The sequence below is a fragment of the Diadema antillarum genome, unplaced genomic scaffold (assembly GCF_040938485.1).
Source record: "Diadema antillarum isolate AM-2024a unplaced genomic scaffold, OU_Dant_1.0 seq00000048_RagTag, whole genome shotgun sequence".
NCBI lineage: Eukaryota > Metazoa > Echinodermata > Echinoidea > Diadematoida > Diadematidae > Diadema > Diadema antillarum.
The window spans coordinates 1,037,583-1,049,229 of NW_027271157.1; the positions used below are offsets into that span (position 1 = coordinate 1,037,583).

The 11,647-nt window shown below is 38.0% G+C and overlaps 1 long non-coding RNA gene across 2 annotated transcripts; it reads left to right on the forward strand.

Moving 5' to 3' along the window:
- Positions 1-7,319, forward strand: LOC139725508 (uncharacterized). Of its 2 annotated transcripts, none has more exons than XR_011710556.1 (4): positions 1-413; positions 2,360-2,471; positions 5,877-5,930; positions 7,251-7,319. It is a non-coding gene; the product is annotated as an uncharacterized lncRNA (long non-coding RNA). The 2 variants fall into 2 exon arrangements; XR_011710555.1 differs by having other exon boundaries at positions 1-367.
- The last annotated feature ends 4,328 nt before the right edge of the window (positions 7,320-11,647 follow it).

Below are 11,647 nucleotides of genomic sequence, written 5' to 3' on the forward strand. Positions count from 1 at the left end.
CGTACGGCTTGCTTGCGGAACAGTTTACCTGCTGGCTGGCTCCTGTATGCAGACGTTGTGGTGTTATGGCTGCCTGACACAAACGAACCGGGGTTCCGTTTATGTGTCGTTCACAGTTTACGAAGCGAGCCCATAGCAATTACCTTGAAAATCTGGATGATTATCCTATACTTATCCGAGCAGAGGAGGTATGATTTTATTTTGTTCCGTGTTAAGCACTTATCCTGGATGTGAGATTTGCTGTCTCGGTGACATCACTGTCATTCAGCTGCACTGTCAAGCTGCGATCATCAGTGATCACAACAACCCCTCGTCGTACAGCGAGTACCAGTACCTAGGCGGCGGCTAGCGGCCGGCGTTTTGTCAGGTACACTTGTCATCAATCTCCCATGCGCTGCGTTCGCCAACCACTAGTACGTAGCATGAGTCTTTTGTTTGTTCTCAGTTGGCTGTGCTCTACTTAGAACTTCTAATAGAAGGCTTTGAATATAGGACATCACAAAGTGAGAAGTTAGTACGAAGCATGAGGATGCACTTAATTGTTGTTGTGATTGATTTAATGCACAATTGAAGGGCGAAAAGAGAATCTCAATCCCAGCTGGCACTGGCATGTATATCTACGGATGATAAGATTATATCTTCTTTTTTTTTATTCTTTTTTTTTTTAAGAGTCCTCGACTTATAACTTCTATGTGCTTGGTGGGAAATTCTGTTTGTTAATTGTGCTGTGATGAATATGATGTACATGCAATTATGTAGAAATGTTAACTGATTCTTAACTATTTATCCTTCCTGTACTGTAAAACGAGGAATGTTCACATGCATTTTAACTTCGCGAATTTCGCAAGAGCCAAGATTCACGAAATTAAAATGCATGTGAAAGTTCTAGTCTACACTATACCTGACTATACACAATTGAATGTTAGAGGCAACTTGGGGAAAATTTCATGCCGCGAAAAAGGCCGTCAGCTCCAATTCGTGAAAAATGTCATGCCGTGAAAATATTGTATTTTACAGTAACCATGATATACATGTATTATTATCATTCAGCAATAATTTTTCAGATATCAGTGTAATGTTTCAGAATAATAATGCCACATACAGTTGCACAAGGTTCATAGAAGATATTCTGTGGAGTGTTTTTCTGTTATGCTATCAACTGGAGACTTTCCAACAAGTAAATGGACACCGGATAGTTTTATTAATTGTTATTGTTGCCTGAAACTTGGTAAGATGAGCTTTAAGTCTCTTGGACCAATTGAATGGATGGTTAGCATCGATACCGATGGCTTGCCCAATGCTTTACTTTCTGACTTGTACCAGTACAGGTAATTAAGAAAGTAGGTATGTCGATAATGTAATGATGATAAAATGACAACTACATGAATGTACATATGACAAATGTATTGCCCTATAGCAGCACTTAGGCCTACATGTATCTTGATAACATTGATAATGTTATACAGATATTGTTCATGTCTAGGTACCTATACCCAATTATATCTCATTGATCTTGAAACACAACAGTGATGATAAAGTGTAGACAACACCTTTGTAATTGGTAGACCAGTCCCAGAGCGAATTAATTCTAGTACCGGTATTGTTTGTAGTGATTGTGAAAACTTGAATTATTTCATCAGGCCTCATTAGGCTCTATATAGGCCTGGATATGTCATTATCCATGATATTGGAAAATGCAATGTACATCATCCTTTTCATTTGTTCTATATCTAGATATTATTTATCATTACTATTGTTATTATCATCACTTTGATTTATATTATTATTATTAACCTGTTGAGGATGGGCTAATTTTGCTACAACTCTCATTTCCCATAGATGCCTGCCCGAGTATGCTTGGGACTCTTCCTCAACGGGTTAAAGGGTGTGTACAGTTCTGGTCGAGGTGAAAATTTAGCCTTTAACATTTTGCAAGATATTCAGAAACCACTCTATGAGATGTCAAAGGTCATGCAATTGTAAGGGGTATCAAAAGTTTATTTGATGAAAATCGGTTTTGAAATGGCTGAGATATCCAAAAACAAGGTGAAACAAAGAGATCCTAATAAAAGTGTGGCATGTCGCCTTTTATTATTATTACTTTTTTGGATATCTCAGCCATTTGAAAACCAATTTTCATCTAATAAACATTGAATCCTCCTTAAAATTACATGCTTTTTCATATTTCATATGAGGTTTCTCATCTCACTTAGGAATGTTCAAAACATGAATCCCCGCCTCAACCAGTACTGTACAGTCCCTTTAATATTTCACAGTAACAACAGCTTTATTTGGCAATGTACCTCAGATAAAAATTATGATTTTTAACTTTTTTCTTCCTCTTTGGTCTAATTTTTAGCAAGCAGGATGGCGATAGGATGTCGTTGCCGATGTAGACCCTGGTTCCTAATTGGACTCGGATGGGTTCCCATTGTCGTTGGTATTCTTCTTGCTTGCAGTATTCTCATCCCGTAAGTTTATCGCTTGCTATCTCCAAGATTGTTTTACGACATATTATACTTTTCTTGGAGAATTTGCCCCAGACGCATACTGCAATTTAACCAGAAATATTCATAGGCATGGAATTTTAGCAAATTTTGCAAGGAGCCATGATCATGAAAGTAAAATGCATCCAAAATTTTTTGTCTGCACAATTCAGTATATGGGCATCGGCTCCAATTCGCAAGAGCGTCGTGGTACTGCTAATGTTTCCAGTTGTACAGTTAAGTGTGGATACGGTAGAATGCAGAGTTGTACTATGCAAGTATTAGTAGAACACACAAGTGCATGGGGTTTGAGAAAAAGCAGGTAAAAGTTTTGCTAGCATCATTTGCTGGATTTAAGACTGTACCGTAACAACTTTGTGATGTCACAGTAGTGTAGTGATAAACAGCAGTTATGAAGAGATAACCAACTATCTTCCTTTTTTTTTTTTTGTCGTCCAATGAAATCTTGAGCATAATTCACCTCCTTCAGAGGAAACTTATGTCATCAACAAACGATAGATCATGTAACCCTCTCAAAACCTTCCGAATCAATCTTTTGTGTCTTCCTGTGTAGAGAGTTGTAGCCCCTATAATTTCTGTTTAAAGAGGTAATATGGCCTACACTATTATGCTAAAAGTTTGTGAGCGTAGAACATGGTAGTTTTGTATCAAATGAAAGTTTTATATTAAGTCTCTGATGCTAAACTGAATATTGAAAGAGGAAGTTCTCAGAACATAATTGAAAAATAAGATTAGGGCAATACAGCTTCATTGTTATACAATGATGCAACAAGCTCGTTAAAATGTAATTTTACTTTAAATGTCACTCTGTCATTTCTTTGGTACGTCCTATTTTCCTTGATCTTCACTGATTCTTGTGGGTTCCCTTTAGATTCCCCATACTGTTTCTCAATCCAAACCTCTGTACAAATGTGACCGTGCATGAACAAAACCAACAAAAAGTCACACAACCCAATTTGGACTTAACATTTGAAGTGAGTCAACTTAGTCAATTTTTGTTTTTCCGATTTTCTGATTTTTCTGATTTTCTGATCTTCTGATTTTCTGAAAGAGGAATTCTTCAAAATAATGCTCACGTTTGCGATCATGGGATTAATGGGAAATTATGTTATTTGAAGTCCTTGTGGAACATTTTTTTGTATAATAGTGTGATTACATTATAGGTATATCTGAGAAACCCATAAAAATTGCATAACTTCTTTAAAAACACCTTTTCGCACATTTCAATTTTGACTGTTACTTTTGAAAAGGTGATGCTCCTGCATTGGCATTAACCATGAGTAGAATGTGCATAATAAGAGGGAAAATTTTTAGCATTTAAAATCTGATAATCCCTTAATTCACTGTGGATGCCCATGAGTTGTATTGATCCTTTTTTTTTTCCTATTCATTGCACGTAGTACCACTTGGTAAGATTAAGCACTCCTTCAGAATCTGCCCTCAACTAAAATCCGTACCTGGTGACTTTTTGTTGGTTTTGTGAATGCAGGATCACAAGATATTGATGTGTTACCATGTATCCTATTTATAGGTGAAGGGATTTGCTTTTATCATGAGCATTCATGAAACCACATTACGTACTTATTCATTTACCCCAGAGATGATGACTTTTTCAGCATAAAGTTAAAGGGGAAGTTTACCCAAATATATATTTGGATTGAGTGAATGCAGCAATTTGTAGAGCACAGAATCAGTGAAAGTATGAGGAAAATCTGACAATCTGTTCAAAAGTGACAAAGTTTTTAAGTTTGAGTGCCACCCTACTTGGATGAGAAGACTACCTCTGTTCGTGATTTCACTGCAGAAAAAAAAAATATGTGGATTGAGTGAGTGCATCAATAAAAGTGGAACAAATCAGTGTCGTTTGAGGAATACAATACAATTGTATATTAAAAAGAAAAATATGTAAAGAGAATTCAACATTATTTCATTTTTCTGGCACAATGAAAGAACACTTGGCTTGCCTCTTTCAGAAAGCAGGGGAAATAACATCATCCGTCACACATGCAGGTCTGAACAAATGTCAGTATCAAGGTGAGGGTAGGCCTGTATATAAATGTGTCTTTTTCATTACGAACAGAACTTTGTAGTTCTCTCATCAAGTGGCAGTGGTACAGAAACTATGAAAATTGATAATATTTTTAATGGATTGTCATATTTTTCCTCAAATGACACTGATATGTTCTACTGATATTGCTGCATTCATTTGGGCGGTGAGTTGGCTCAGTCGGTAGCGCGTCTGCCTCACGATCACGCGGCCCGGGTTCGAACCCGAGTCTGGACTGAGCAATGTTGTGTGTAAGCATACCGTCCCCTCTAGCAAGAGGCAAAACACTCTGTCCCTCGGATAGGACATAAAATGGAGGTCCCGTGTATGAGAGAGTAACAACTCAGGCACGTAAAAGATCCCTCTTCATTCATTCATCGTAAAGAGCAGGGTGTTTAACCCGGTGAAGTGGTCCCACCTCAAATCCAATTGGACCCCATGGAAGACCAGCGTAACGTAGCTGAATATGGGCTATCCAGCCATCTTCTCAGATGGAAAAAAAATGAACAAACATTTAATCCACTTTTTGTTGTTGTTGTAAACTTCCCCTTTGACATACAGTCATGAGACAGGCACAACTGGATTGCACACATTGTGTCTTTACCCTCAAGTAGTTGAACAGTTGGAGTTAACCTTGGTTGGCCTATACAACCCTGATGGTAGCACCGACTTGATTCATCAATCTTTTATAATGACTCCAGAATTCATTAATTATGTCCTAGACCTTACAATCAAAATTTATAGATCATCATTTTAATAATGACATCCCTTTGTGCACTTTACTCAGCTTGATACTCACAGCATGGCTTTAAATCTCAATAAGGGCTGGTACGAAAAACCTGTGAACTGGCTTGCCCCAAACTATTTGACATAGATATCATAATGTTCAACAATTGTGTGAAAGCAGCTTCTTTATAAATGACAACTCAAAACTTTATTGAAGGCATGTGTCATACTTTGTAGAAGGACCATGTGCATTGCTGGAGGACCGCATGCCATGAAGATTGACAGCATGCTTTGTAGACAGACAGTCTTTTTGTTGCATACACACACTCAAAAAAAACCACACACACACACAAGAAAAAAGTGGAGTATTGTAGCAAGGGTTGGCTTGATGTAATGGTCTATTTTCACACTGATTGTACTTCCCAATTGCATTCAGAGGAAGGTATTTTGACAGGATGTGGCTTTATTCACATGGCAAAATTGTCATGATTCCACAGGTACATGAAAAAAAAATATTCATAACACAAAATGTTGTGATACAACAACAACAACAACAAAGGAAAATTAGGATATCACCATTCACTTTCCATTTCCAGGTATACCATAGCTGTGGGCTTGCATCATGTTCCAGCGGGATTCCCCTACATCAGGTGAGTAAACTTTTATTGTATTATAAACGAACTTTCACTCCCACTCCTGGGCTTGGCCTGGCATTGCCTTTTACCCCGTAGCGTGGGAATACCTTGCAATACGGGAAGACTGGCCTGACTCGGATAATATTATTCGGGAATCCTCGCAACAAATTGCATACAGCTTTATCACAGCCGAAGAATCCTAACTGGAGTCGGACGTTACCGATAAGCGTGCCTTGATGCACATATTTGCTGACGGGCAGCTCTATTGTATTCCACCAGGCCACTGCTAATGTTCAGCTCTGCTGTTATATTTCTTTCTCTGTACTTGGAGACTGCTTTCTTCCGAGACAATGAACAGCGCGACAAATCATTTATTATTAAAGTATTGGAGGATTGGAAGTGAGCAGAGATTACAATGTAAACATGATATTCATATTCATTCAATTATTTCCCTCAAAGAAGAAAAAGAAAACATGATTCAAAGTGTTACAAGTTGTTAAAATTTGACTTTCATACATCTGATAAGGACAGTTTGTCGAATACAATATAAAGTATATGCACGAATGATATTAAAACAAACAAACAATGCACACTTTGTTTTGGTAACAAAAAAGTAAGTAATTATAACGACGGAAAAGAGTGTTCCACTATCAAAAAAACGCCATGCTTGTGGGATGAGGAACGCTGGAATGAAGACAATGACAGCACCAATATATCATACCAATAAAATATAATTCATATCAAATTTATCTATATTATACCATTGTACATTTGCTCATTGATATATGATGCTGATAATTCAAGCATACTATAAACGACTCTGTACTATGATTTTAGAATACGTACTATGATGCATGATATACAAGAGGGAGAGAGAGAAAGAGAGGGAGAAGGAGGGGGAAAGAGAGGGAGATATAGGGGGAGAGAGGGAGAGAGTATCTTACATCCAGATTCAGCATTTACAACCTTTGGAATCATGAAGAGAAATGAAGGGTTTTCAATCTGACGTTTAATCATTAAATGAATGAGAGCACTGCAGTTTTCAATAGGCAGTGTAGATGCTTTGGTTAATGATTTTCAAAATTTCATCAAAATTTCTTTAAAGAATGAAATGAACTCGTAACATTTGCAAAACTTGTACATGGTAGATATCAAAGAGAGGTGTAAAACACATTTTGATTTTCCTAATATCATGCAGTAAATGTACTAGTTCATTAAATCTTTTGTAGCTTTCTCTATTCAATCATAAATATACTTCTTTCACCATTTCCATGCATTTTAACATGTGACTTGTCACTGTGTATTCTTTCTTTTTTATTTCTTTCTTGATTTCAGTGACTCTGGAACTACTCCGCCAGAGAGCTGTTTATTTGGGCAGTTTTTGAACATGACAGCTGTGTTTGGTAAGACCTCTCAAATGGATACTTTGTCATTAAAGTTCCTTTACCATAGATTTGAAATCAAATTTGGACATTTCTTTTTTATCTTATAGTTCTCAAAACTCATTAAGCTTTCAAGTGGTCTTCAATTTACTCCACTGAAACAAACAAACAAACAAACAAACCAATAAAGCAACAAACAAAAAACTCAAAGAAATAATGATTAACATTCAAGAGATAGAACTGTCACAGAAATGGTAATGATAGCCAGTTGAAGATAGTTTGGAAAAAGTGTGTTTTCTGTTTAAGTACCTTCAGAATCCTGAACAAGTGTTGACTCATCCTGTTTTGTCATGTGAAAAAAACAAAGGGTTGGAAAATTGGCAATCAAAATGGTGTGTATTCATACAAGGCAGGAAGGCATAATGCTCTGAATATTACTGTTTCGTTTTCACTTTTCAAATGTGTTTCTGTTTAATTGCTGACTCCTGGACACAAGTTCACTCATCGTGTTGTGTCATGTGGTGAAAACTAATTGTAAAATTAGACCACAAAATAATGAGTATTCACACAAGATGACATTAAGGTGGCGCTCTAAACACTCTTGTTTCATTTTCATTTCTTGGTATGAAATGAGTAAACATTTATGCGTATCATGTGAGTGCCACCAGCCCTTGTGTTAATCCTTTATACGCCAGGGACTCTAGACAGTGTGTACAATGCTATGGGTTTTTCAGTGCCAATTGGCACACAGATCACGCAGAGGGTTAAAGCAATTCTCGGTATTGCCAATACCTTGGTGCCTCGCGGCGAGCATCACTTTAGATGCATTATGGGATAGCTCAGGGGATAAACAATTTCACCTGGTTTTGGCTGCATTGTGCACTCAGGTCACGTTCCATCTTCATCCAGGGTATTTTTTGTTGAAGATTTCTTTGCTTACCATCATGTGACCAGCACATTGAAGCCTTGCAGTAATGAACCCTGACTCTAGTGGCCACAAATCTGATCAGTAAAATTTAGAAGTTTTAACTCTAAGCGCCTTTTTTTTTAAAGCTTAATTCTAACCAAAGAGAAAAGCAGTGTCAACGAATGAAAAGCAGATGAAAATTAGATTGAATTGCATGGAAACTGAAACACAAACCAACCGGAAGCAACAATGCTCCCAAGGAATCCCACAATGCATCTGTGACAGAGCTCTGCAGCATGCGTAGAAGTATTTTAATTGTACATTATCGATACTGGACATTAAGAGTCACTTTCAGAATCTCCTATCCATCATGACCTTTGAACTGCATCTGTTTTAATAGTAATATGAACAATTGATCGCAGTATTCACATACTGTATGAGCTGAAATTGTCATGTTTAGATATTTCCGCTAATTTCTACTTGTTCTTCACGAAAATGAAACCACCGCGAACAGTACTGCAAGTGAACCAATCTATTCGGGGGGGGGGGGGGGGGGGGGGGGGTCGGAGGGGTTCTGCAGATTCAGCTTGCTATCATTCAGTTGCCAACTCTGAAAGTCAACTCCGTAACTTGCATTGGAGGAATTTAAGAGGGAACTGCTGCATTCATAAAATCTGGAAAATCAGAAAGTATTTACGAAATTACAAAAAAAAAAATCCCAATTTGAGAGAGTCAGGAATTTTTATGTGCTATCAATTTGTACTCACAAAAATCAAGTGTAATGTTTAATAGCCAATTAGAGATTTGAAACAACTATGTATGCACAGTACAGAACTCTATGAAAGACATTTTTTTTTCTTTGCCTCATCGCTTAATGCAAACCTCCCAACCGTTCCAAATTTTGAGGAAAGAACCAGTATTTTGACCATTCCCACAGACATTCTCATCCTTCCAGGTTGTATTAAACCATACTATACTCCTGGGTGGAGAGCAGCAATGTGGGCAAAGTGCCTTGCTGAAGGCAAACGTGTCGAGCTTCGTCAGGCTTGAACCCACGAACCCATACCACGCTCATGTGATTCAGAGACTTCTACTCCTATACATGTACATCCGGCCACAACACCTCCATGCTGTGGTTACACTGTATTATAAGTCAGACTTTGAGGCTGGGAAGTGAAAGTAACATGCTGACTGCATATTAAAGCCACTGTTTACCATTGGGAGCAGTGATATGAAAGATGTTAAAGTTACCGTATTAGATGATGTATAGTTCAGTTGTATCACAAAACATTCTACGCATGTACCATATAAAAATTTGCGATAAAGCCACCCAAAAAGGAGATATCATTAATTTTTTCAATAAACCCTAACTGTAGATGGTTCATTCTTGAAACGATTTTGATAAAACTATTGTGCATATTTTGTGTACATCTAACAATACTTAACCCGTTGAAGACGAGTCTCGAGCAGGCGTCTATGGGAAATGCGTGTATAGCAAAATTAATCTGCCCTCAACAGGTTAACATTGATTATACTGATTTAATAACATTTTTCTCTTTTTTTCGTTCTATCCCAAACTTACATTTAGAACTATTTTGAAGCACCAAAGCTGTTTTTTTTTTCTTCATAAGTGTAATCATATGATGTATATGTATTCCAAGGATAGCTTCGTAGCATATTTTTCTCAGGAGAAACATGAAAACTGGTGAATTTTTGCAAAAAACTGCATTGAGAGCTGCTCAACACCTAGATCATGCAGAGTTGCTAAATATGATATGTGATGCGCTCCGTCGGAATGAGTCAAAAGTCGCAAAAAATGAAATCGTAGTTATGCCTATATGTGAATTCTACAGACTCTAAGCTTTACACTGATATGTAATACAACTCATTTCTAGATATCCCTATAGATCATAAAAACGAATATAAACTACGTTTATGATGTCAGTCCATTTTCTAAATAACGGAGAAAATCGCTCTCAAAGTTCAGGCTACGTTCAAGCTCACAACCTGTTTCTTTCACGGGACGAAACAATACAGCAGTCCTGCTTAGCGACGGCGTTTACGCTCCATTGCACGCACTAGCGTATAAGGCGATAGCTTGGGTTTGTAAGATAATTAACCAATCGCAGGACAGATCTGTCATTAACGATTCTGACCAATACGGCAGCCCGAATGTAAACTTCGGCGCGTTTGTGTCCGTGCCGCTGCCGCCGCATGAATGAGTCGGTACGCGTTGTGTGTCGGCTGCGTTGTGGTTTGCCGCAAGTTTTTAACTCACAAACAATAGGAAACAGTAAAAAGAAAAAAGGCACGCAATGCGTCTTACGAGAAGCGTCTTTTAGCGAGGGCGTTGATCGCTTCCATTCTCCTTCCATGTTGTTGTCCCCGCCGAACGAGTTCGAGCAGGGGACTATGAAACGGGCTCCGTACGTGTGTGTGTCCGTGTGTGCGTCCGTCCGTCCGTTGTGTCCGTCCGTCCGTCCGTCCGTGTGTCCGGTGTGTGCGTCCGTGTGTGATCAAAATCTTCAATTTGCTACTTCTCTGTCATTTATGAGCCAATTTTGATTCTGTTTGCTTTATATGATAGCACTACATGGGAGCTTTGAAACTTCTACACAGAATTTCAGTCGTGACCTTTGACCTTGACCTTTGACCTATATTGTACATTTTGCTACAAAATGCTACTCCTTCGCCATTTCTAACCCGATTTCGATTCCGTTTGCTTTATATGATGGCACTAGGTGAGGGCTTCAAAACTTCTACACAGAATTTTGACCTTTGACTTCTTTGACCTTTGACCTTGATTTTTGACCTATATTGTACATTTTGCTACAAAATGCTACTCCTTCGCCATTTCTAACCCGATTTCGATTCCGTTTGCTTTATGTGATGGCACTAGGTGAGGGCTTCAAAAATTCTACACAGAATTTTGACCTTTGCCTTCTTTGACCTTTGACCTTGATTTTTGACCTATATTGTACATTTTGCTACAAAATGCTACTCCTTCGCCATTTCTAACCCGATTTCGATTCCGTTTGCTTTATGTGATGGCACTAGGTGAGGGCTTCAAAACTTTACACAGAATTTTGACCTTTGACTTCTTTGACCTTTGACCTTGATTTTTTACCTGTATTGTACATTGGCTATAAAATGCTTACTCCTTCGCCATTTCTAACCCGATTTCGATTCCGTTTGCTTTATGTGATGGCACTAGGTGAGGGCTTCAAACTTTTACACAGAATTTTGACCTTTGACTTCTTTGACCTTTGACCTTGATTTTTTACCTCTATTGCACATTTTGCTACAAAATGCTACTTCCGGCGGGGACATATATTACGCACCGCGTAATTTCTACTTTTCCTTGTTGTCAATGGAAACTAAAGAGGATGCGTTTAGCAAGTACCAATACCTAAATAGAACCTGAGAACCTATTGTAGGCGGGC